Source organism: Felis catus, chromosome D1 (genome assembly GCF_018350175.1).
Source record: "Felis catus isolate Fca126 chromosome D1, F.catus_Fca126_mat1.0, whole genome shotgun sequence".
Classification (NCBI taxonomy): Eukaryota; Metazoa; Chordata; class Mammalia; order Carnivora; family Felidae; genus Felis; species Felis catus.
The window spans coordinates 41,367,867-41,392,722 of NC_058377.1; the positions used below are offsets into that span (position 1 = coordinate 41,367,867).

The 24,856-nt window shown below is 40.6% G+C and overlaps 2 long non-coding RNA genes across 4 annotated transcripts in view; one reads left to right on the top strand and one right to left on the bottom strand.

Moving 5' to 3' along the window:
- The window catches only part of LOC123380444, a 44,692-nt gene extending 40,364 nt beyond the window's left edge, over nt 1-4,328 (bottom strand). The window contains exon 1 of one of the 2 annotated variants that reach the window (XR_006586206.1): nt 4,125-4,328. This is a non-coding gene — a long non-coding RNA (uncharacterized LOC123380444). The remainder of the gene's footprint in view (nt 1-4,124) is intronic. The other variant, XR_006586205.1, reaches the window with a different exon arrangement.
- The window catches only part of LOC123380445, a 131,154-nt gene continuing 110,450 nt past the window's right edge, over nt 4,153-24,856 (top strand). For both annotated transcript variants that reach the window (XR_006586208.1, XR_006586207.1), the window contains exons 1-2: nt 4,153-4,742; nt 22,677-22,793. This is a non-coding gene — a long non-coding RNA (uncharacterized LOC123380445). The remainder of the gene's footprint in view (nt 4,743-22,676; nt 22,794-24,856) is intronic.

Here is a 24,856-nt window from a genome sequence, read left to right on the forward strand (position 1 = left end):
TAGTTAATGTAGAATATCTTTATCATTATATCTTTTGTAAGAGAAATGTTCCCAGGCATGAGAAATATATTATTTTCTCCTGGGTCTCATCACAGAATCAAAATTTGGCAGTTATAGCCTCCATCTTTACTGTATTTTGTATTACAAAAACGAAACGCTCACTTCTGAAATGTTCAAAGTAAAAAACAGAGCCCACCCTTACCTCAATACTATTCCCTTGGGGATAACCCAAGTAATCACTTTGTGGGGCATCTCCCCTCCCCCTTTTTTTTGAGAGCCAGAAGGAGAGAGAGAGAGAGAGAGCATGCACGCACATGCAAGTGGGGTAGGACAGAGGGAGGGAGAGGGAGAGAATCTTAAGTAGGCTCCACTCTCAGCACAGAGCCCAATGTTGGGCTCAATCTCACCACCATTAGATCATGACCTGAGCAGACAAGAGTTGGCCACTTAACCAGTGGAGCCACCCAGGCACCCTGTGAGGCATCCGTTTTGAAAAATTTTGGTTAATGTTTAGTCTCAACAATTTAATGTTTATTTATTTTTGAGAAAGAGACACACAGGGTACAGTGGGGGAGGGGCAGAGATAGAGGGAGACAAAACCCAAAGGAGGCTCCAGGCTCTGAGCTGTCAGCACAGAGCAGGACATGGGGTGGAACCTCTAGATCATGACCTGATCCAAAGTCAGAGGCTTAACCGACTGAGCCACCTGGGCTCCTTTAGTCTCAACAATTTAAAGTTCCATCACAAACAAAATATATCCATAATTGTAGTGACTCAAATGGTTACAGAAAGATTTTGTGCTGGGAAAGAAGGCAGCTGTTTGGTGAAGTACTTTTAAATGTATATGCCTGGTTTTTAAGCTGTGACTTAAAGCCAATGAAACAGATCAAATAAAACAACACTGAAACCCTCCTATGGAAAAACATAGGTACGCCTGGGTGGCTTGGTCGGTTGAGCGTCCAACTGCAGCTCAGGTCATGATCTTGCAGTTTGTGAGTACAAGCCCCGCATCGGGCTCTGTGTTGACAGCTCAGAGCCTGGAGCCTGCTTCAGATTCTGTGTCTCCCTCTCACTCTCTGTCCCTTGTTCTATCTCTCTCTCAAAAATAAGTAAAAACATTAAAAAAAATTTTTTTTTAAGAAAAACATGAAGTATATTCATTCCAGAACATAGAATAGTCTCCATTTCAGAACCAATCAGTAAGGTTATTGATAAGTACTTTTATTTTCTGTTGTTCTGGGTTCACTCAATCATGCACAAGTAGATGCAGATTTCCAGAGGTGAAACAAAGACTTTTATGCCTCAAGTTTAGAGAAGAGGTTTGTTGTCTTAATGAAGAATATATTCAGTAAACACTGCAGTTGGGACTCATTTAGCAAGACTATCACACGTGAGCCAACGAATCCAGCCCTGTCCTGTGCCTCTACCGCACGTCTCCATTCATCTCAGGAGAGGATCGCCAGAACTGCTGCAGTACAGAGTTAAGGCGGAGAGGTGTGCCCCACAAGTCTGAGTTAACTTGAGAGCAAATGCGAGGTTGGGTCCTAAGCCCCTTTTTTAATCTCTTCAAGACTGGGTGTGGAAGCTGACTTGACTGGGAAGCCTTCCGTGATCTCCTCTCAAACCCTCCCACACGTTCCATGTGCATATTATAATTGAAGGCTACCCGAATTCCTAAAAGGTAAACCCTTTGGTGGTAGGGGTTATGTTTTATTCATGATTGTCTCCCTATGTCCTAGTACATTTCCTGACACACAGTGGTTTCTCCATAAGTGTTTATCGAATGCATGAATACATAAAGGTATACATAAATGTTTACTAAATTCTCCATTCCCATCAAAGGCTTCTAAGCAACAGCTTCAAGGTTTTATTAACTGCAACACCAGCTGGTTAACACACTTAAGAAAGTGAGCCTGCTCTTTTCTGAGGCAGGCTCAGTTGTGACCGCTTTTACGATTCTTAGAGAAGAGAGCTATTGTTCTGAGCCGTGCACTGAGTTGAACCAAGGTCTGATAACTTTGACACTCTCCCAAACAAGTACATTTAGGAGTTTGAGGACAGGCATCCCTTTTGAGTAGCCTAAAATTCTATCCCAAGAACTAACCACCCTCTTAACTGGCAATCCCGTTAAGGCAGTGCCTGCGACTTGCTTATTTTGCTTTGTGGTTGAAGGGCTGAAACACACATGCTGGTCACTGCCAGAGCACCTGCAGACACCCCTGAGCTGGACACAAGGCGGAGAACAGCACTGCAGGGGCAGAATTCCACTTCTGGGGGAGACAGGCAGGTCTCCTGCACCTCAGCTCCCTGTCCTTGGGGCTCCAGTTCTCAAAGTAACTCCCTGGTGAGAGTTACAATGTTTTCCACAACTGGGCTGCAGTTGTCTGCTTTGTCTTATTTCTTCACACATCTATACCCTTTGAAGGCAGGATTGTATCTTGTTCATTGTTGTGTCACATAATGCAATACAAGAATGAAGGAGGAGGTAATTATTTCTGCTTTGTGGGGGAGTGTCTCAGGATGTACTCAAGTTGGAAGTCATGTCAGAAAGATCAGGAAGCCAAGAATGTTTTTTTGGTCCTTTTCCTCCACAACTAAGCAGAGAGAGAGAAAATTAAAGCAAGTAGTTTCACTATGTATGTGTGAGAGAGGTGAGCAGTATATTCTAGGATTGCACAGACCTATCCAGTAGGAAATTAAGTGCAGCCATGTTTAGAGCTAATGAAAGAGGTAATAGAGACCATCCTGAAGTATTCTGAAATTAGTTTTAAAAACCATAAAATAGCAGGGAGGGGAAAGGTATAAGAGAAGAATTTGTGAAGTAGATGAATAGTGTAGAAAAGAATGAGGCAAGAAGAGCTCTGAGAACTTTGGTCACTCCTGCCTAAGAATTGAAAAAAATTCTTTTTTTTTTAAATATTTATTTTTGAGAGTGTGTGAGAACGAGCGAGTGTGCGTGTACACACAAAAGCAGGGGAGGGGCAGAGAAGGAGAGACAGACTCCCAAGCAGGTTCTGCACCTTCAGCTCAGAGCCCAGGCGGGGCTCGAACTCACCAACCTCGAGATCCTCATCTGAGCCAAGATCTAGAGTCAGAGGCTTAATAGACTGTGCCACCCAGGTGCCCCAAGAGCTTAAAAAAAATTCTTAAGGGAAGTTAGAAGTGAACAAGAATGGCTTTATTCATTCATTCAACAAGTGTCTCCCAGGCCACATCTTAGGTTTAGGGGATGTGATCAACAAACAAATATAGTTCTTACCTTCATGAAGCACATTGTCTAGTCTCAGGGAACAGTGGCAGTGTTTTTAGTTATCTCCTGGGGTATTTACCTTTCAAACACCTGGTAAGATTTATATCTTCAAGGGACAGAGAAAGAATGCAAGTCTTCTAGGAGTTTTGGGGTATATTTCTCTATTATCAGAAGTCAAGGATAATGCCTATTTAAACATTTTCTTTGCAGTAGGGGTCCAATGGCACAGGGTACTTCCTCCCTTTCGCTGTCAATCAACACAACATCCTTCCTTTGGTTCTCTTCACTTTGCCTGGGATCCTCGTCTTGGCCGCTCAATCAGGCTTTGTCCCAAATGCACAGGCTTTAATCCACCATGGGCCCGCCCAGCTTTGCAAAACTGCAGGCTAAGTTGCCCAGATGATTATCTTGCTCTCCCACCTTGTCTGCTGGCCCCAAAGCCAGCGGAGTAGGGGGCACCCGCCCTTCTCCAACCTCGTGCTTCCTCCTTTCTAACGCGAGCTCCAGCCCCGAGTGGGGCATCTAGAGCCCGCAAAGCTGCCCCCTTAGAGGCCAGCCCACCGTGGCCGCCACGCGCTTCCCTTCTCTGCGGCAGTGGGCTCGGCCCAGTTCCTCAGACAAGCGCGTTTTGGGGGGTGTCCCAGGGTGGTCCACAGCTTCTAGCGTACGGGCCAACCCTCCCCACACAGAGGTGGGTGGCCAGCTCGGGATTTCCCCCCACAGAGGCCTCTTCCCCAAGACTCGTTTCCGCCGACCCCGGCTGGCTCACCAATTGCTGGTTTGCAAACCGGTCCCGTACCCAGAGGACGAGGACACGCTAAGGAAAGAGGCCGCTCCTGGATAGGTCCGTGGCAGGTTTAGTAAGGGAACTTACCTGCGGGCGTGTCTTGGGTCGGGGCTTGTCTTGGGTCGGCGCAACTTGCGTAAATCTCTGCACCTGCGCGCCAGAGTCTTCAACGCTTATAACGAGGACTTAAGGGGCTGACATCACGTGTCCTGTCCAGGTGGTGTCAATAGCAAGCTGCTGTCTCCGGGCTCCAGGCAGCCTCCTGGAGAATGGCTCCGGCTGTGCGACGCGGGAGCGGAAAGGTCACCCCGAGGGCAGAGGGGTGGGGGAGGGGCCTCCTCCGAGGGCTCATCCTGATCCGGGGTCTGACCTCCCCCTCACCATGCCAGGAAGCAGTAGGGGAGAAGAACGACGCCAGACCGAAGCACGAAGAGGAGAAGAATACCTAGAAGGGAAACCTGAGAGGTCAGAGAAGGCTCTATAGAGAACACATCTGAGTTCCGTCTTGAAATCCCCAAGGCCAAGATGAGGAAAGAACGCCGAGGAACGGCTCAGAATTAAAAAAAAAAAAAAAAAAAAAAAAAAAAAATCCAGAAAAGTAAAACAAACGAAAACCGTCATGCTCTGTGTAAAAGGAGCATAAATACTTAGGTGTTTTGGAATGTAAAGAGCAAGGCATGCGGTTCCTGGAGATGAGATTGAAAGGTGAGCAGAGACACTTCTTTCCTGGTTTGTTAGGGAGCTTGAACCTGTCATGTGAGTAATGTGCTGTCGTCGAAGGTTCTGTGTGGTTATTTTATTTTATTTTATTTTATTTTATTTTGTTTTATTTTATTCTTTTATTTTACTCTATTTCGTTTTATTTTAGAGAGAGCACCTGTGCGTGAGGGAGGGAGGGGCAGAGAGAGAGAGAGAATCCCAAGCAGGCTCCCCACTCAGTGTGGATGGAGCCTGACACGGGCTGAATTTCACCAACCTGGAGATCACGATCCGAGCCAAAACCAAGAGGAGGGTGCTTAACTGGACTGAGCCACCCAGGTGCCCCTTGAAGGGTTTTAAACCAAGGAAACATCAGGATTTTGGATGAACCATGGTGGTAACTGGTTGGAGGACAGATTCCGGAGAGAAAGTGATGCTCAGGAGATATGAGGAGGGTTTAAACCAGGGAAGTAGTTGTAGGAAGAGGACAAAAGGTATCTTCTGGGAAACATTAAAGAGGTCAAGTTGGAATTACTTAGTAATTCATTGCTGTGTGGGGAAATGAGGGACATAGAGAAGTATGGATGACTTTTGCAGGTTCACTGGGTAGCTATTGACCCGAACAGGGAGAGGGCTATGGGAGGAGGAAAAAGAAGATGAAAAGTAACTTTTGTGGCTGTTGAGTTGATAAGTTTGAAGTTCCAGATGAATATATGGGTGTAATACTAACAGGAGGAAAATAAAATGCACGTACGAATTTGTATTTATCATCAGTATAGCTTGAAACCTCATTGTACATTGTGTTAAATGCATGTACCAAGTATTTATATATTTATATGTATTATAAATATGTATATACAATATATAATTTAATATATACTTATATATTAAGCTAATATATAACTTATATAAATGTATTATTTATAAGCTATATAAATATGTTTAAATATTTAAATGTCAGATATCAATATTAAATAAATATACTATAATATGATTTTATATATTATGTAAATATTTATGTATTAAATTAATATATATAACTATTTGTACATTTGCATTTCTGTTTAAGGTACTTTGCTGATACATCATGTTCCAGAAGGTAATTACACTGTATTTTAAAAAACAGTGATGCAGTATGTTCATTAGCACTTATGCCTCCCAGTACTTCTGTGGTCAACAGTGAATGGCTGGGTTCAGTGACTTTGGGTCCAGTGCTTATTAACTCTTTCTCTGGTGTACACAAAATCTCAAATTTTCAGGACCAAGAGGTTGTCTGTAAAATTCAAGGCCAGTCAACCTTTTAGTTTCTGAATACAATGAAGAAATGTATCCAATGAAGATACAATGAAGAAATATTATTTGAAAATTAGAATTGCAGGGGCGCCTGCCTGGGTGGCTCAGTCGGTTAAGCGTCTGACTTTGGCTCAGGTCATGATCTTGGAGTTAGGCTCAGGTCATGATCTTGGAGTTAACGAGTTCAAGCCCCATGTGGGGCTCTGTGCTGACAGCTCAGAGCCTGGAACCTGCTTCAGATTCTGTGTCTCCCTCTCTCTCTGCCCCTCCCCCGCTCATACTCTGTTTCTCTTTCTCTCAAAAATGAATGAACACTAAAAAATTACAAAAAAAAAAAAAAGGAAAATTAGAATTGTAACCATTCCAGAGCAATCAAATGAATCCACGTTTAATTTACTAGTCTACTCTGTACGAAGAGTCTCCAAAAAGAATCAATAATCTTAACAGGCATTTTAGTTCTTTAACATAAACAGGATTTAACATCCATGCAATCCTAGTTTAATACTATTAACCAAGGAGTATGCAAATCAGCAGTGTTCTGGTCTGTGCTAACACTTTGTTAACACTTCATTAAGAAAAATCAGCTCTTGGTACTTGAGGTTGTGCCGGAGATGGAATATTTCTTTTCCTTTAAATTCACATATTTCTCTGCAAAGCCCCAGAGCTTCTTGGAATATCTATCATCTATCTATCTATCTATCTATCTATCTATCTATCTATTTTTCATCTATCATAATTTAAAAAAAAAAAATTACGCCTTCTACTAATATCCCTAAACCCATAGAGAGTTAGATGTCCTCAGAGTGACCCTTTAAGGATTAACTTTAGATCTAAAGTAAACTGGCTCCACTTGAGGATGGTTGTCCTGACAGGTGACCTTTGTGGTGGTGGGCCTATGAAATATTCTAGGATAGGTTGGTTTGTTGCATTCAACCATGTTTGTATTTATTCAGGGTTTATTAAGCACTTACTGTGTTCTAGGCTTTGTGGCAAGAAGATAAATAGGTCTCAGTCTCTATCCTTAAGGAATTCATTGATTAGTTGGGGAACCTGGATGTAAATATTTATCTTACAATATCATGTGTTAAATTTCAAACTGGAAATATGAACAGCATTATATTGGAGCTCTGCCTGTAGGACACTGATACAGAAGAAGGAATATTTGGTCTGAGCCCTTACGGATAATTAAGGATTTCCTATAGGAAGAAAAATGTGTGTGTGTGGGGTGTGTGTGCATGTGTTTGTATTCATGGTGGTGGTGATGGAATCGGGTTTGATAAACCTCAAATGTATCCTGAATTACAAAAGGGCATGATATTTTGAGAAGATAAGTCCTATTGGAACAAAGGGTATTTGGCCATAGATACAGGCCACCCTTGTTAAGTTTAACAGAACAGTTGGACCTCAATGAATTTCAACTCTTGGAGTCCTACTGGAAGGCCTAGGGTAATTTCCTATATGTGGGGTTATAACTTACTGAGCAATATTATTTTTTTAAGTTTCTTCATTTTGAGAGAGAGAAAGAGAGTGCTTTGGAGGGGAGAGGGAGGGAGGGAGAGAGAGAGAGTGCAGAGTGCAGCACAGAGCCTGAAGTGGGGCTCGAACTCATGAACCATGAGATTATGATCTGAGCCAAAACCAAGAGTCAGACGCTTAACTGACTGAGTCACCCAGGCATCCCTTTACTGAGAAATATTTTAAGCTATAACAGAACTCTGAATCTCAAATATCTGGGATCTTAGAGTGCTGGGGCTCCACAGTGAAGCCTAAAATACGTCCCCAGTTTTTACTTAAGTAACTTAAGTGCTAGGATTAATAATGTAGATGAGAGATCAATTGCTTGCTCATGACTTTTAGGCTCCCATTTGTCTATAATCCAACCCAGACTTTTGCTTTTCCTTCTCAATGGGACTTTAATGCCACCCAGAAAGAAGAGACAAAATAAATGTCAGCATCTAGATCTTCTGCATGCTGATCAGTGCGTGTTTACACTTTTAGTAAGTTACCTGTGTGCACCTTGCAGGTGCTGAGACCAATTGTCACTTTGATATGAAGAGATGGAAAAATGGAGGACACATTTAAATAGTGACATTTCTGGAGTACTGAATCAGTTTCATGAAGGACTGATTATTCTTTATCATAAATGAACCATTGCTGAGCTCCTACTATGGGATTAACACTGGATGAGATGGTTTTCCTTACAGGAAGTATGCAGGTTGGAAAAATCTTTTATTCCTTTCAAGATCCTGGAGACAAATTATTATCAGCTTGAGGCAGTGGCTGTGTCTGTCTTGTTCGTCTTTATTTCCCTGGCACTTATGAAAGTATTCATTATTTGTGGAGTGAGCAAATGTTTCCTGTATGGTGTTATATAAAAAAAAATTTTAAGATATTTTTAAAATTCTATTTGCAAGAATTTAAACTTAGATGATGAGAAAAAGCAATATAAGTATCAGTCTATATATTGAGAATGTTCTCACACAGTATTCTTATGATCTTTCCTTACTAACAAAAAGTAACAGAAGTCATAAACACTGTATTTAGGGTTCAAATAGTGTGTCTTCACTTCAGATGAATAGAACAGCACCACCCCGCCCCCCCCCACCCAGATTTGTTCATGTTGGTCAGTATGACCTAACCAAAATGATGATTAGCTTATTGTATTTCTTAAGACTGAGCAGTTAAGCTAATAGTAGTAAGATCCTACTTAACCTTTTGCCCTACGTTTTGGAGGAGATAACAGTAAGGGGAAGGCCCCTATGGCAGGCATAATAGCCTCGGGGAAAGGGACCAGTTAAGTCAGGAAGTGGTGAATGAGTCCTCTATGAAGCTTTAAGCCCTTGTCACAGCCTGGGACTGACATTCACATTTGTCACTACATTCATTCAGATGATCCCCAAAGACCTAACACTACATCTCCTTTTCTCCTCAGGACAGGAAAAGACAGACAGACTCTGAACCCTAGTCCAGAAGGAGTCATCAAAGCTGCATCTGTCCTGAGGGCCTCATGCCTGAAAGGAATTTTGTAGGGTTATCATGTGGTGAGCCTCCAGGAAGGGCCACTCCTATTGGTGACCACTGGAGGGTTGCCTGGAGTTGTGCAGTGAGCAGTGTGGCCATGGGGTGGCCCTGGTCGTTTATACTGGAAATATGACTAGATACATGGGGGCTGTAGAGGTGGTATGACTCCTCTCTTTGTTCACAAATGCAAATATACTTGGTATAATGATTACATGGCATGAAACAGGTAGAGACAACAGAAAAGACTGTAAATAACTCAATCTGGTACAGTAGACTTTCTGAGATTCTATTCAACTTTATTTCAGTTATCTATCATTTAGTACTCTCTTTAAGTCATACACTGTGTAAATGCTTAATATATCACCTCTTGGTAGTGGAAAGTGCTCACCATCACAAGAGATATCCAGAACAAAGCTTGCTTCACCACTTCTTTCTCTCTCAAAGTTTTGTCTTTATTATTATTTTTTTTTTTTACTTTGCCTAAGTTTTTGATTTTAATTCCAGTATAGTTAACGTATAGTGTTATATTAGTTTCACATGTACAATATAGTGATTCAACAATTCCATATATTACATACATTACTCAGTACCCATTAAGATACGTGGACTCTTAATCCCCTTCACCTATTTCACCTGTCCCCCCACCCACCTGCCCTCTGGTAACCATCAGTTTGCTCTCTATAGTTAAGAATCTGTATTTTAGTTTGTCTCGGTCTCTTTTTTTTTCTTTGCTTGTTTGTTTTGTTTCTTAAATTTCACATTTGAGTGAAATCATATGGTATTTGTCTTACTCTGATTTATTTAGTATTATATTTTCTAACTCCATCCATGTCAATGCAAATGGCAAGATTTAATTTGTGTGTGTGTGTGTGTTTGTGGCTAAATAATATTCCATTGCATTTATATACCACATCTTCTTTATCCATTCATCTGTCAATGGACAATTGGGCTGCTTCCATATCTTGGCTGTTGTAAATAATGGTGCTATAAACTTCGGGGTGCATGTATCCCTTTGAATCCGTGTTTTTGTATATTTTTGGATAAATACCCAGTAGTGTGATTACTGCAATCATAGGCTAGTTTCATTTTAAACTTTTTTAGGTAACTACATACTGTTTTTCACAGTGGCTGCACCAGTTTGCACTCCTACCAACAGTGCATGAGTGTTCCTATTTCTTCACATCCTTTCCAACAACTGTTGTTTCTTGTGTTTTCAATTTTAGTCATTCTAACAGTTGTGAGGCAATATCTCATTGTAGTTTTGTTTGCATTTCCCTGATGAGTGATGTTGACCATTCTTTTCATGTGTCTGGTGGCCATCTATACTTCTTCTTTGGAGAAATGTATGTTCATGTCTTCTGTCCATTTTGTTCAGTGAATTATTTGTTTTGGGGTGTTGAGTGTTTTAAGTTTTTTTTATATAGTTTGGATACTAACCCTTTACGGGATATGTCATTTGCAAATATCTCCTCTCATTCCATAGGCTATCTTTTAGTTTTATTCATTGTTTCCTTTGCTGTGCAGAAACTTTTTATTTTGATGTAGTCCTAATAGTTTATTTTTGCTTTTGTTTCCCTTGCTTTAGGAGACATTATCTAGAGAAAAGTGGCTACATCCAATGTAGGAGAGATTACTGCCTATGTTCTCTTCTAGGATTTTTATGGCTTCAGATTTCACATTTAGGTGCTTAATCATTTTGAATTTATCTTTGTGTATGGTGTAAGCAGTGGCCCAATTTCATTTTTTTGCATATTGCTGCCCAATTTTCCCAACACCATATGTTGAAGAGGCTGTATTTTTCCCATTGCATATTCTTTCTTCCTTTGTCAAAGATTAATTGATCATGTAAACATGAGTTTATTTCTGGGCTTTCTATTCTATTCCATTGATCTACCCATTTTTGTGTCAGTCCCATACTGCTTTGATTATTATAGCTTTGTTTTATAATCTGAAATCTGGATTTGTAATACCTCCTCTATGTTTTTCTTTTTCAAGATTGTTTAGGCTATTCAGTTTTGAGAGGTTATTTGTTTCTAGGAATTTATCCATTTCTTCTAGGTTATCCAATTTGTTGGCATATAATTTTTCATAATCTCTTATAATCTTTTGTATTTCTATAATGTTGGTTGTTACTTCTCCCTTTTCACTTCTGATTTTGTTCATATGAGACCTCTTTCTTTCTTTCTTTCTTTCTTTCTTTCTTTCTTTCTTTCTTTCTTTCTTCTGATGAGTCTGGCTAAGGGTTTATCAATTTTGTTGATCTTTTCAAAGAACCAGCTTCTGTTTTCATTGATCCATTCTATTGTTTTTTGTTCTTTGTGTTTTTTGGTTTCTCTTTCTAGTATTTCTTTTTTCCTTCTAATGCTTTTGGATTTTGTTTGTTGTCCTTTTTCTATTTCCTTTAGATTTAAGTTTAGATTGTTTATTTGAGAATATTCTTGCTGCATAAGGTAGGCCTGTATAAACTTCCATCTCAGAACACCTTTTGCTGTAAACCAAAGATTTTGGACCACTGTGTTTTCATTTTCATTGGTCTCCATGCATTTTTTGATTTTGTCATTGATTTCTTGGTTGACCCACTCATTGTTTAGTGGCATATTATTTAACCTCCATGTAGTTGTGTGCTTTCCAGGTTTTTTTTCTTGTGGTTAGCTTCCACTTTCATAGTTTTGTGGTCAGAAAAATGCATGGTATGACTTTGATCTTCTTGAATTTGTTGAAGTTTGTTTTGTGGCCTAATACATGATCTATTCTGGTGAATATTCCATGTACCTTTGAAAAGAATGTGTATTCTGCTGTTTTAGGATGGAATGTCCTGAATATATCTTTTAAATCCACCTAGTCCAACATGTCATTCAAAGCCACTCTCTCCTTGTTGATTTTCTGTTTGCACAATTTATCCATTGATGTAAATGGGGTGTTAAAGTCCTCTAATATTATTGTATTGCTATCAGTTAGTGCCTTTATGTTTGTTATTAGCTGCTTTATGTATTTGTATGCTCCCATTTTGGGCACAGGTACATTTACAATTGCTATATTCTCTTGTTGGATAGTTCCCTTTATGATTGTATAGTGTCCTTTTTTGTTCCTTGTTATAGTCTTTGTTTTAAGGTCTATTTTGTCTAATGTAAGTATTGCTACTCTGGCTTTCTTTTCACTTCCATTTGCATGATAAATATTTCTCCATCCCTTGACTTTCAGTCTGCGTGTATCTTTAGTTCCGAAATAAGTCGCTTGTAGGCAACGTATAGATGGGTATTGTTTTTTTTTTTTTTCTTTAATCCATTCTGTCTGTATCTTTTGTTTGCACCATTTAGTCCATTTACATTCAAAGTGATTATTGATATGTGGGTCCTTATTGCCATTTTGTTACTTTTTTATGGTTGTTTTTTGTATTTCATCTCTGTTCCTTTCTTGTTCTCTTGTGTCATAAGTTGACTTTATTTAATGAAATACTTGGACTTCTTACTCTTTAGTTTTTGCACATATTTTTTGAAGTTGTTTATTTATTTTGAGGGAGAGAGAGATGGGGGAGGGGCAAAAAAAAAAAGAGGGGAGGAGAGAGAATTCCAAGCAGGCCCCACACTGTCAGCACAGAACTTGACGTAGGGCTCAAACTTACAAACTAGCTGAAACCAAGAGCTGGTCACTTAACAGACTGAACCACTGAGGTGCCCCTATTTTTTTGTCTATCTATTACTGGTTTTTAATTTGTGGTTACCATAAAGTTTATTTATATTATCTTCTGCATGTAGCCGCCTACATAAAGCTGATAGTTACTTGATTTTGAACCCATTCTTTACTCCTGTCCCCTCAACATTTGAGAACATCTTTGACATCATTGTATTCTGTGCTTATTTTAGCTGATTTTTACAGAAATACTTACTTTTTCCCCTTTTTTGCTTCATGTTTTTTTCTTTTTCGTACTTATGGTTTTTGTTTTCCACTCCTGAGTTCCCCTTTCTTATATGGCTGGCTTAGTGGTCGTAAATTCTTTTAACTTTTTTTTTTTTTTTTTTTTTTGTCTGGGAAACTCTTTAGCTGTCCTTCTATTCTGAATGGTAGCCTTGCTGGATATATTATTCTTGGCTGCGGATTTTTCCTTTTCAGCACTTTGAATATACCTTACTACTGCCTTCTGGCCTGCAAGGTTTATGCTGAAAAAGCAGCTGATAGGCTTATAGAGTTTCTTTCGTATGTAACTGCCTTCTTTTCTCTTGCAACCTTTAAAATTCTTGCTTTATCACAATTTTTTTTTGCCATCTTATGTTTATATTTAATTTATTTTTGTATTTTTAATTTAATTAATTGTAATTATTTAATTTTCTGTTCCTGTTTCTCTTCTCTTTCTGGGATCCCTATAATGTGAATGTTATTATGCTTGATGGTGTTGCTCAGTTCTCTAAGTCTGTTCTCATTATGTAGTGTTTGTCTCTTACCTGTTCAGTTTGATTGCTTTCCATTACTCTATCTTCCAGGTCCCATATATGTTCCTCTGCTTCTTGTAGCATACATTTATTCCATCTATTATATTTTTAATTTCTTTTATTGAGTTTTCATCTCTGATGTGTTTTTTTTTTTTTTTATCTCTTTGTAAGGATCTCACTGATGTGCTCCACCATTTTCTGATGTCCAGCGAGTATCTTTAAGTTCATTACTTTAAAATCTCTACCAGGCATATTACTTATTACTGGTTTTGCTTAGATCTCCTGCTGTGATTTTGTCCTGTCCTTTCATTTGGGATATGTTTCTCTGTCTCCTCATTTTGTCTCTCTCTGTCTGTCTGTGCCTTAGGGAAATCAGCGATATCTTCTGCTTTAGAAAGTAGTGGCTTTATGAAGAAGAGGTCCTGTAGTGCTTCACAGTGTAGTACCCCCTGTTCGCCAGAACCTGGCACTTGAGTAGTGTGTGTTGCTTGTGTCCTGCTGTTGTCTGATTAACTATTTCTTTCAGTCCAGATGTGTTCATTGACTCTCTGCCTGTTGTGGGCTGTGCTTTGTCTGTGGTGTTAGTGAGATCCAGGCAGGTCAGCTCTGAGAGGGTGTGACCACAAGAGGACTTGGGAGCAGGGCAGTGGTGTTAGCAAAACTTGCATTGAGCTACTCGTCCTAGTCTGGGTTTCTGGGAAACATTGAAGCTGGAGTCACAGCATTGGCAGGTGGGGTCCTGTGGTGTCTGTGTGCACAGTGGCTGGGCAGGGTGCTTGGAAACATGGCATTAGCAAATTCTGTGCTTAGCCCAGGGCCAAGGCCAGCAGGCTTGGAGTGAGAGCGTCTTCAGGAGAATGCATGGGTTGGATGCACTGTCAGCAGTTCGGATAGCAAGTGTCTGTGTAGTGCTGCCTCCTGCTGGTGGCTCTGTATTTATGTTGTGGGGTGGGGCAGGAAAACAGCACCTGCCAACTAGTTCCTCTGTTCTGAGAGAAGTCCCCCAACATGCTCCAGAATCAGTATAAATAGATCTTCCTTCCATTTGCCCCAGGCGTGCAAACTATCCCTTCTGTGTTGCATCTCTGTGGTTTGCTGTCCTTTTAAGGGTGGAAACTTAGCTATCACTTGCCTTACTAGCTTACCCAGTGCGGAGTCAGCTGACTTTTAAAGCTCCAAGCTCCTTGTCCTGCTCCTTATGCATTTCCTCATGGAATTCAGCCCCTCTGATTTTCAAAGCCAGGTGTTACGGGGGTTTGTCTTCCCTCTGTGATCTCCCTGGCACAAGGGACCCTTTCCTTCCTTTCTCTATGCTTTCAGCTCCTTCCCACCTCCAGGCAGCTCCTAACCACTGTCTCTGCCCTTCCTAACCTCTCAGATGTAGATTCTTCTGTACATTTAGTTGTGGAATTTATTGTGTCAGTCTTCGGATTGCTCTCTGTTTTTGTTTTTGTTTTTTTCATAGATATGAGTGATATCTAGTTTAACATGGGTGTGGGTTGATCTTTGGGTCCTCCTGTTCTGCCATCTTCCCCAGCTCCTCTCCAAAGGTTTGTATTTCACTCAATTATGAACTGACATTGAAAAGGTGGGGGGGGGGGAGGTTATATAACCCAGTAGCTCTGCTCTTAGCATTAGGGGCTTCATTAGGAATATGTATTAATAAATATACAAGTTTGAAAATTGCACCCCATATATTACTGACCTATCATCTGTGGCTAGTGGCTGTATTTTGGTGATACATTGGTGGGACAGTTGACTTCGTAGTTAGAATTCTACCTTGTTCTTAGTAAAACAAAGTTTCTGTCACACATGACTTCAGCTGTCATAATTTTTAGAAATAAACCTCGGCATTTCCAAGGAGGTTTCTGACAATTGCTTGAAGAAAGTTAAATTAAGCCTGGATACAAGGTTAATATTTGTTTCCTTGAATACAATTGCAAAGAAATTAAAGCTCTAGATTTATGAGACTACCTTTGAGGATATTTGCAGAAAAATCATTATCCCACTATCAGTGGAATTTTTTGTGCTTTTATCTACATCGTGTTTTTAGAGTATTAATATATGATAAAAATATGAATTTTGATTTCTTAGTAAAAGCATTTCAGAAGGAGCAGCTTACTTATTTACTTGAGGTCTTTGTTTTATTGTTAATAAAATCAGGATAAAACTAATTCACCTCATGTAGGGGTTGAATGGCAGCTTATAGATAGAATGGCTGTAAGGGGTAATGTGAATATTTTAGTGGAACAGAAATGCTTATTATCAATAATAATAGTAATAAGCAGTGAGGAGAAGTAGAAGGCAAGACATTGTCACATTGTTTTCTTAGGATTTTAAAAAACTTTGGCTTTCTTGTGCATGTGACACTTTCAATTGTGTTGAGAGAATAAGAGCTCTAAATGTAGTACTTGGTTGTCTAAGGAATTCTTGATAGAGACAGATTTCTTATGAAGTCTAAATTGTGTCACTCACTGTCTGAGTTTTAGCATTAAGATCTTTAGAAGATATTTTGTTTATTCTTAATGTAACCCCAGGCTGAATTCTCTTAGGTTATCATAGAAGAAATGTCACCTGAAAGTGGAAAATATCCCCGAGATTGCTTCAGGCTTGAGCACATTTTTTTCTTGTCAAAAAATTAAATTCAATCTTGAAAGTTATTAGTATATGCATATAGACTCCCTTCTTTTGGGTTCCCAGGGATTAAAGGACAAAATGACGAGAAGTGGGAGGAAAGGGGATTATTCTTACACTGAAAAATACTAAAAAATGTTTGAAAGTATATTCCAAGACTGAATACAGCAAAGATATCTATGTATCTGCTTGTTATATCCCTGAGTCTCTGCAAAGAAAGGGTGTAAGCTTTTGGGTATATGAACAGGATTCCGAAGCAATTGCTTATATCCAAATCTTTTCACCATTTCCTCCCCAAATATCAGTTTATATTAAGGAATGGGTACATTAAAAAAAATATTTATTTTGAGAGTGTGTGTGCAAGCAGGGGAGGGGGAGAGAGAGAGAGAGAGAGAGAGAGAGAGAGAGAGAGAGAGAGAGAGAATGAATCCCAAGCAGGCTTCATGCTATCAGTGCAGAGACCTGACATGGGGCTCAGTCCCACAAACTGCAAGATCATGACCTGAGCCAAAATCATGAGTCAGATGCTTAACTGACTGAGCCACCTAGGCACCCCCAAAATGGGTACTTCTAAAGTATACATGAAGTTACTTAAGAAATAGCTTTTTATGTAATACCTGAAATTACAGATCTTCCTTGACTTATGGTGGGGTTATACTCCAATAAAATACCATAAGTCAAACATACATTTAGTACATCTAACTTACCGAACAGCACAGCTTCACCTAGCTTACCTTAAATGAGCTCGGAACACTCACAGTACCTTAAAGCATTGAACAGAAAGTCAACTTTGTAATAAAGTGTTGACTGTCTCATGTAATTTATCGAATACCATACTGAAAGTGAAAAACCGTATGGGTGCAGAATGGTTCTAAGTGTATCAGGTGTTGGCCGTCCTGGTCATGAGGCTGACTGTGCACTGGATCTAGCTGCCACTGCCCAGCATTGAGAGAGAGGGTTGCCCCGCATATTGCCAGCCTGAGAAAAGATCAAAATTCAGAACTAGAAATACCGTTTCTACTGAATGCGTATCACTTTGCATCACTGTAAAGTTGAAAAGTTTCTAAGTGAAACCGTTGTACGTTGGGGACTGGCTGTATTGCCAAGGGCAAACTAACAGTATTTTAGTTATAGACTGTGTTTTTGTGGGCTTTCCATGTGGAAATTAGAAAGGCAACGTTCACAGTAAATCCATTTGACTTAACAGTGTCCTTTCACTCATGAAAAGCAGCCTTGGTACGCATTCTGTACTCTGGGTACAGAAGAGTACATATTTTGGGTAATTAGAAAGAAAAGGGCAAGAGAATGGAGCCTGGAGAACTGCCAAGAGGGCGTGTCACTGAAAGCCCACCCTTTACCTCCCAAACAGGGAAAAGGGTAGCTTAGCATTCTGTAATTATAGTGTGGGGTTTGCTAATGCTCCCATGAGTGCTGGAATCCAAGACATCTTGATGAAGATCAGAAATCAAGTTACCCTAGAGGCATTTTGTTTTTGTTTTTAAGCAGATGTTCACAGGGCTGCAATCTTTATTAAGCAACGGCACCAGGGAAATGTTACAGACAGGAATGCTTCCTGTCCATCACAGTTTAGATTGGCTTGGCAAAGGATTACTAATGACTTGGAAAATTCCAGAACTAGTTTGATGTCAGAATGTTAGGGACACTTTATGCTGAGGCCAGAAAGGTGACTTTGTACCTCTGGGGGTAGTCAATTACCCAACCAAACCACAGATGTTTTATTCAACACACTATCCTAGGCCTTTAGTGGGGGCACATAAAGAATTATAACATACAGCCTCTGTTCCAAAAGAGCTTGCATTTAGTTGCAGAAAAATTCAGAGGTGTATGAAAAATTAATGGGATAACGCAGTATATGTAAGGTGCCCAGTGAAAGGTACAGAAAATAAAGGTTAAAGGGAAGAATATGTATGAGTCAGGGTTCTTTGATTCAAATCAACAATAATACTCTCAATCACTTGAGCAAAGGAGAATTTATTTGAAGGCTTTTAGGACTCATAGGCTTGCCGGGAAGTCCTGAGAGTCTGGCTCAGAGGCCTTAGGAGACAGGATATCAGGAGCTGTCCAAAAGTCTGAGGTGCCATCAGTCCTTGGATTTGAAGAAATTCTAAGTGTTAAGTCACTCCCAATTGTGGAAATTATTTGTCAACTCTTTAATATTCTACCGTAGATGTAGAGGGGGTGTTTGTAGTATGCTAGGGATAATGCATGAATCCTTCTGCCTGCAATGAACAATGCGTGAGGAAAGGGATCAGCTAGCAAAGTAGTGGCACCCAGATTATGGAGTGTCTTCCTAAAATTATCTTACTGGCAGTGGAGAACACTTTGTAATGTTTAGCAAGAATATAGCGTGGTAATAATAGCAATGTTTTAACTCTGTTCTTTGCAGTGGTGAAATTTCAAAGAAAATAGCCACTCCCTTCCTTGTCCCTGAGGTTTTTGAATTCAGTCTATGGGGTGTCTATTCCTTAACGACTTCCTTTCTTTGCAGCAGCCTTTATCATGCCTTTCCTAGGGCAGTGCTTCTCAAAAGAATGTCCCCAGGCTACCTGCATCAGAAATGACTGGGGAGATTTGCCTTGCTGAATTAGAATATTTGGGAGTGGGGGCAGGAATCTGCATTTTCAACAGGTTACCTGAGTGATTCTGTGCACTGAGGTTCAAGAACTACTGCCCTGAGCAACTTAAATGGACAGATAGGCACACAAGCAAGGGTAAGATCCTTCCTTCCAGCCTTTCCTTCTCCCTCATCTTCTTTTCTTTCTCCCCATCTCTCCTCACTCTCTCTGTTTTGCTCCTCCTCCTCCCCTCTTTCTTTCCTAAGAAAAAATCCACTCACTGAGCACTCGCTGTGTGCAAAACACTGCTAAATGCCTTTCTGAATGCTGGAGACTTAAAGACATACCTGAGGAGCTTAAAATATATGTCTGTTCAAAATAGGCATTGGCAGGAAATCAGTTCTATTTCAAGGTGAACCTTTTATGGGAAAGACGTTTAGAATTTGCTTTAAGTAAGGCTCACTTTGATTTGCAAGTGGGGCGGTGCTCAAATCAGGATCTAAGGATTTTCAGTTGTTGATAAAGGGACAGCAGCTGGTGGAATCAAAGGGTTGGGATGTGGGTGAGAACCTCCTCCAGATCAATTCAGAACATTAGTGAGAGTGTAGGGCAGGCACTAATAAAGTTTGGGTTGATTCTCTCTTCCCTATCCACTGCTCTTGTTTGAGATGTAAAGAGAAACATTTATTTAGCCTACCTAATGCTTTGTAGATACCATCTCATTTCTTGTTTACAGGAATCCAGTTACTAGAACAAAACCTAGCACAAGTGGGTTTTGAGTGGATGTTATTATTGATTCATTCATTTAGTAAATGTTAGGCAATGTTCTAGACACCAGGAATGCAGCACTAAAGAAAAAAAAAAAGAATCTCTGCCTTCATGTGACTTATATTCTAGTGTTGCATGTTATTTTACATCTTGTATTTAACCTTATTAGGTAGACAGTACAATTCACACTTTACAGATAAGAAACTGGAGCTTGGAAAAGTTAATTTGCGAGAGGCCAGACGGCTAGGAATCTGCAAGGTTTAGCTGTAGAGAGGAAATAGATTCCCACACCTGTTTGGCTTCCAAACTCATACTTTCTATGACATTATTATAGCTTCAGGCAGATTTTTTGATAAAAAATGATATGTTGGTTACCCTCTGAAAATGAAGTAAATTTCCTAGAGAACAGCCTTTATGCAACAAGATGCTAAGGAGAGCTGAGAAGACCCCTAACAGGGCATTGCATCCCCAGTTTCTTGCATCCTGTGCAGAAATCAGACGACTCCAGTTAAACTCCTGTAAATGGACTCTGGAACTGAAAACTTAGATGCCGTTTGGAAATGTCCCATCACATTTCTAACATACACTTCTGCTTCTGATATTCCAGCCCATGACTTTTGGGAAGGGTGTTGTGCCTCTGCCAAGAAAGCAGCGGTCACTGCTCCACGTTAATAGTCCTGCACGTTGGCGAACTCACTGAAGGTTGCCCACTGTGCCTCTCACCTGTGTGTGGTTTCCTGTTTCCTTCCTGCCCTGGTGCTCCTTTTCTCCCAGGGCCCTGTGTGCTGACATTCCCAGAGCCTGCTGACACAGCTGAAAATGATCTAAAAAAAGTGCCTGTGTAACAGATGTAATACCTTCCTCTTCCAGGAAGAGGCGTTTACATTTTAGAAGAGGGCACTGCTTAGCTGAAGGAATGAACTCCTTACCCGCAATCAGGGATGGCTTAGAGAGGGTACTATCTCTGAGGCTTACTGAAATGCTCCTCCCACTCTGTATATTTCCCTCTCTTCCCCAGCAGAATTAAATGCTTTTCCTTTGAGTCCATAAAATGTTGGTAATACTTCTTTTATCATGTTTAGCTCAGTCTAACCTGTGTGTTAATTAGCTGTGATTATAGCCTTGGTACAAGGCAGCACTGGACCCGCTTCTCAAAAACATTGGTACGCCTGTGGTGCCTGCAACAGTGTTTGCACTCTGCCCGAGCTCCATGATGATTTGGTGCATTGTATGGAATTGGAGCTATTCCGGAGAGGGCAAATTTTAAGGGTGCAGTGTGTACTTTGACTTTGAATCCCTTCAGAATAATTTGCCAGAGACGTGAATGGGTGTAGGGAGATGAGATGAGATTCTCTAAAGAGATCAGCTGAATACCATTTGTTTGGTCCATCTATGCACTTAAACACTACAAATTTGGGTACCACCTGACCCTCACTGCACAGTGACTTTGGATGTGTCACTTCCTCTCGGGGATTTCACTTTCTTCGCCTGTTAAAATGATATGTTTATCGTCAGGATTCAGTGAGATAATATGTGTAAAGCGCCGTGCACATTTCCCAGCACATTGTACCTCCTCACTACCTGTTCTTTATTATTTTTATTTTCACAATATCTGAGATTGAGGATACCTCCATTTTATAGATAAAATACAATGACTATCATGTGTTGGGTGCAGTCTTTCATTCGATATTTACAGCAAGTTTGTGGGAAGGTATCGTTATCACTCCCACTTTTACAAAGAGGAAGCAGGTTATATTCGGGGTCACTCTGCTGGATAAGGAGTGAAGCTGGGACGCATGCTTAGTTCTGATGAACTCCTGAGACTTCATTCTTTCTGCTATGACAAGCTGCCTGTAAGGAATGATTGCCACTTCAGAATTGCACTCAGCCTTCTTAAAATACTTCTGTTCTTCAAACGAAATACCTCACGTCAGTTCTAAATCTGTAATACTTGGGGAATTAGGGCCTCATCCCATGTAATGCTGCAGTGTGCTCTCTGCGCTGCTAAAACCTCAGACACAAGGGTTTTTACCCTTGAGGCATCTGCTGGTGGGCGGCTGATTCTTACGACATCTATGAGGTGCTTCGAGAGCACCCAGAATGAAGGACACTCGTGAATGCAAGCCCGTGGTGTTTCTGCACACGACGTGTTTGTTGCTGCTACTGAATATATTAGCTCATTACACTGCCTCCAAATAATTAGAAAGAATGTGCAGCAAGCATTATAGAATGTATACATTTCAAACCCAAGCTGTGATGTTACAAGCTTTCAGTTACTAACATGTGAATTTTAACTATTGTTCTCTATCAGAGATAACTGACGGCAGAATAAAAATTGTCGAATGTAACTTCAGCATTCAAATGTGAATGGATAGAGCCGAAAGAAAATCTTCTGATTGAAAACTGGACCCTTGCCAGCTCTTGAGTTCTGATGGAGCTCTGAGACCTGGGGAAAAATAGCCAAGTTATAAAATATGATTTCCTTTTGCTTTCACTTTGTTTCTTCAAATGTAACATTCCCATGTAGTCCTTAGTTATGTTTGATCACATCAAAGCTAGGTTAGATACATCTTCTGAAACACTCAAAATATTTTGCTAAGTAACCCAGAGCGGTCATTTTCACTTCAGTGTAAACAGATTCCAAATCTATTAGAAATGATTTCTAATCCCTTTTTTTCTTTGTTCAGGATTTGTACTGGTTCTTGAGAAAATTTTCACGAATCTTTAGAGAAATGAAAATGAAGGGCAATGTGGTGTATTTTCCATGAAGCTAAATTCATTTAATTATAAGTGCTTATCCTCTATGTTGTGATTCAGTCTTTGCAAAAGTTTCTGAGTTGGAATGTCCCTTTGATTATGAAATGGTAGTTTCTACATTTAATAAATGTTTTTGGCATCATCCAAAGTTGCCAGCTCTATTTCTGTTTGCCAATTTTTTGTTTTTAATTTACTGACCTGTGTAATGCAAGTTTGGGAACCACTGGTGTGGTAGAGAGAGCACAGGCTTTGACATTGGAAGTCCCTGAATTTCCTTCCTTCTAGTTCTACTACAAGCCAGAAGAGCTGGTCGTCACTGGTCCTCCAAGCATCTCACCTTCTCCATTTGTAATGGCAAGGTGCAGGGTTGTTGAAAGAGTTAAATGGAATCACATATGCAAAATACCTAGCTTTCAATCCTACTTAATTAACAATTATTTTTCCTCTTTATTTTTTTCTTATAGAAGCACAGTTCATGAAGAGAAGAATGTGACCATTGTTTGAGATTTGGGAGAGGAGCAGATAAGGGAGACAAATCACAAAACAGAGAATGGAGGTCCCAAAGGCAGGACGTGTTTGAGGTAAGCCTTTGGTTCTGTACCTTATAACATTTTCTGCCATCGAGGAAAGTCTTGGAGGGCGGCCATTTGTCTTGTTGCCTTTGATTCGCCAGCATCACTGGCCCAGGGCAGGCTCAGAGAGTCCCTGCTACAAGAGGTATGACCTGGGAAGTGGGCACTGATTTGGTTATTTGCATGCAGGAAATTTAGTGGGGTGTGTTTTCCACTTTACTGCCTGTAGGAGAAGTGAAGGAAGAAGGGCCAGGCAGAGATCTCTGCCACCACTACAGGGAGTCTTGGAGCTGGGATGACCCTGCAGTTGCCCTGAATTGGGGCAGGGGATTCAGGCCTTTTTACTCTCTGCATTGATCAGTCATAGGATGTGGGCTGAAGCAGGGAAGGGAGAGTGACTTGGGAGGAGAGGTCCCTGTCTTTAGCTGAGGGCAATCTCAGGAGGCGTTTTAGCGGCAAGTGCTCAGTTGCTGTTATGGTTAGAATTGTGTCCCTCCAAAATTGTCAAAGTCCTAACCCCTGATACCTGTGAATGTGACCTTATTTGGAAATACGGTCTTTGCAGAGGTCACGATGATCAAGTTAAGATATGATTAGGGTGGGTCCTAATCCAGTATGACTATGTCCTTATAAAAAGGGGGACATTTTTACACAGACAGGTGTAGAGGGAAGGCCATGTGAACACCCAGCCAGATTGCCATCTGCAAATCGGGGGAGAGGCCAGGACCAGATTTTCCTTCACAGCCCTCAGAAGGAACCAATCCACACACATCTTGATTTTGGACTCCCAAACTCCGGAGCTCTGAGACAATGCAATTCTGTTGTTTGTGGTACACTGTGTCACAAGAGTCCTGGGAAACAATTGTAGTTGCCAGTGCTCTGACAGCGGGACTGTGTATACCTGAGCTCTGAAGGGTGGGGGAGGGCGTGCACATCACAGTGTTACTAACAGAACTCCATGATGTTTGTGGGATGAAGGAGCCTTCCTGTTCCAGCTTTGACCAATGTGGGGCCATGTTTCTCACTGAAAGAGTTCTATGAAGTAGGCAATGGACTTGTCCTTCCCTCTCATGATGTCCACATATCCCTGTGATGAAATGCCTGGTCCTATAAAGCTGCCTGAGGCTGTGTCCAGAAACTGACAAAGAAAGAGGGATCTGCACGTGCTCAGAAAACCCTGAATCTTAGGTGCCTATGAAACCATGTATATTTACAGAGCTGGGTCTCAAGGTAGGCTCGGACTGTTCTGGGCCTTATTACTGCTCGTGCATTGTCAGCTTGACAGGCCTGTTTAAGGAAATGGGATTTTAAAATATAACAACAGTCCTGGCTATGGAGAAGGAAGAAGGTATCAAAAACTGACACTAAGGAATTTTTATGTCACAATATGGCTCAGAGTAAATGCTAATTTACTGGGCTGAGCAATTCTGTCAGGATGGAAGAGAAATGGGGATGAATTCACATAATTTTAGATTGATGTTTGCTGGTGCTCTATGTTTCTGTATTACTTTTGGATTTTGTCCAGCCTACCAAAGGTAGGGGCTGTCTTATTCATCTCTGTAGTCTCAGCACCAAGCAGGATGGACAATTCTGGGGACTGAATACGTGTTTAGAGCTGGGGAGTATATGAAATCAGCCTACGTAATGCCTTTGTCTTCTTCCTGCAAGTTGTGAGTGTTAGCTATATTCTTCTTCCATCAATAGAACAGTGGGAGCAGAGAAATCCATTATCTCGCTCATGCCAACAACTAAGCTGTCATAAGAGTCTGCATTGCAAAATCTTTATTTCCGGTTAGAGGCGGGAAGAAAACAATTTACTTTCTAGTGAACTCCAGGCAAGTACTCAGGGTATGAGGTTGAAAAAAATAACTGTTGAATGGATATTGAAAGCATAATTAAAGCCCTTCAATACTTACAGGTTTTTGTCTTTGGATGGTATATAATAAGTTTCTGTCCGTTATGGAAACCACACAGCTTATTGCGGAAAGGCCCAGGCTCCATCCTTGCTTACAAATCAACACTGAGGATTCTTGACAAGCAGGTAGTAAGTAGGTGGTCAGTAAATATCTTTG